This window comes from Babylonia areolata, chromosome 5 (genome assembly GCF_041734735.1).
Source record: "Babylonia areolata isolate BAREFJ2019XMU chromosome 5, ASM4173473v1, whole genome shotgun sequence".
NCBI lineage: Eukaryota > Metazoa > Mollusca > Gastropoda > Neogastropoda > Buccinidae > Babylonia > Babylonia areolata.
Window position 1 is genome coordinate 17,029,853 of NC_134880.1, and position 2,500 is coordinate 17,032,352.

Here is a 2,500-nt window from a genome sequence, read left to right on the forward strand (position 1 = left end):
GACAAATTTAGAACCCTGGAGAAAGGTCAGGCAGACAGCGGAACGCCTTCACATCGATGTGAATGACGTGAGAGCACCAACGCCTCTTGTTCACAGTTGGGCATCATGCACTGTTGATATTGATCACTGTATCCATCAAATCGGGCCTTCACCTCCCCCTCCCAACCCGCCCACGTACACATTGACTTTTCTTGTCTCCAGTAACACTGGTGAGCGTGAAAAAAGAAGAAGAAAAAGAACAAAAAAAGAACAAAGCATAATTATGACATGGCAATAGACAGGCTGTCTGCACAGAAGTGTTTAGTGCCTGAAACAGAAACGATTTGTATGCTGGTTTAATTTAAATGAACAAATCCTGCTTTTGTTTTTGATGTTCAAGGACAAAGATTTCCCAAGTGTCCCTCTTGAGTAAACAGGGCCAGATTTTAAGGAGATCAGTTCTAGGTTTTGGGATGACTATTATCTATGTACCTTGACTGTTTTTTATGGAAATCTTGAAGTTAGTGCAGGAGATGCAAAGCCGTTCATTATTTGAAACATCGTTAGGCTACTTGTTTCTTGTACTGTAATTTGTATGTTAGTGGGATAACATCCGGGGTAAACTCATTCGGGGCATTAAACTTGGACATTTTGACAGTACAGCCTTAAGAGCTCATTTATGGATTCTATACAGCTTCTGGTTTCAGTGTGTTGGTATTGCACATGTCATAACAGAGCTGGAGCATATCGATAGATGACTGAAAATTGCACAATGAAAATGTGTTCGTGTTTTAAGATCCAAAAACGTTTTGGTTTTTGATAGCTGGAACAATTTTTTGAGAGATGCACTTGCACAGACTATCCATGTGGGGCCATGGCCAGAAATATCATTATCGATGGTAACTCCTAGAACGTTGAGAACATTTATTTCAATTATCAGTGTACAGAAGGCATGGATTCTGTAATGTTCCATCGTTTTTGTCGAGAAGTAATTATCACATAATTTGTTTTCTGATCGTATTGTTCTGTGACATGTGGTTAAGTTCTGTCCATTCAGTTAACTGGTTATAATGTTGTTCTGCAGAGTGGTAGGGTAGGTATGGGTAACTGCGAACAGCGTGTAATTGCGAACGATTCGTATACCGCCCCACTTCGAAGCTTTCTGAACGGTTGCATTTCACAATTTAACGTCTGCTTCGACCTTTTTGTAATACCTTAATGAATATCCATTTCCAAGAACCAGTCAAACATCATCTGTTTCTGGCTATTTCCGCGCTCTTTCTTCTCTTCGCGCACCACTGCCGACTAAGGTTACAAACGTGCTCTCAAAATCCCAAAACTAATGGAAGCAAGTTGTAGGACTTGAACTTTGCCACAGTTTGAAATAGTTGATTTGATCGGATATGTTGAATGCACGTTACCAGTGCCGGGAGAATTTAAGAAAGCATATTGGTGACAGATCTGAACATCAGTTTTAACAGGAATCTGCAAAACAGTGTCCTTTGATATGAGACCATGGGATATTTTGACGTGAGTCTTTTTGCGAACAATGCTGCACAGTTACTAAGCACTCTCAAAAGGTTGTGTCGGTGTGCGATGAGGGGTGTGTGTGTTTAAATCAGTGTCACTTTGTGTGCTTGTGTGCATGTGTGATCAAAACCAACAATACAACATCTGGTGCGATATTCCAATAATATGTTATGTCTAATGAGTTAAAGACTTGCTTCTGTTTTATATTGTCTACATGTACCCGAAGTCAACGGTAAGAGCGTGGCCTTGATGCTGATAAGGTCAGCCTTCAACTAAACGGCCTTCCGCCACTTGTTATACGAGACGTGATCAACTGAGCGAGGCTGTCCGAGTTTGAGCATGGCCTTGATGCTGATAAGGTCAGCCTTCTACAGAACCTTCCGCCACCTGTTGTCAGAGATCCCATTATCGGTCACGTCAGCCATCGTTGTTGGGTGGGACACGGTCAGCATGTAGGCCTACCTGGCTCTGCAAACAGTAGATGGGTACAACGGCGCTGCCGCGAACAAAAACAACCGCCATTTTCCCACTGTAACGCTGACTGAAACGTGTGAACAATGGGATTTGCACAGCACGCGCGTCAATGGAATATATATATATATATATATATATATATATATATATATATGTTTGTTTGTATTTATATTTCTTTTTATCACAACAGATTTCTCTATGTGAAATTCTGGCTGCTTTTCCCAGGGAGAGCGCGTCGGTACATTCCTGCGCCACCCATTTTTTTGTGCATTTTTTCCTGCGTGCAGTTATATTTGTATTCCCTATCGAAGTGGATTTTTCTACAGAATTTTGCCAGGAACAATCCTTTTGTTGCCGTGGGTTCTTTTACGTGCGTTAAGTGCATGCTGCACACGGGACCTCGGTTTATCGTCTCATCCGAATGACTAACGTCCAGACCACCACTCAAGGTCTAGTGGAGGGGGAGAAAATATCGGCGGCTGAGCCGTGATTCGAACCAGCACGCTGAGATTCTCTC

General features: G+C 42.1%; 1 protein-coding gene across 1 annotated transcript in view; it reads right to left on the minus strand.

Annotated features, from left to right (window-relative positions):
* LOC143281976 (sugar transporter SWEET1-like) overlaps window positions 1-2,500 on the minus strand; it is a 31,359-nt gene that overhangs the window by 21,475 nt on the left and 7,384 nt on the right. The window lies entirely within an intron of this gene.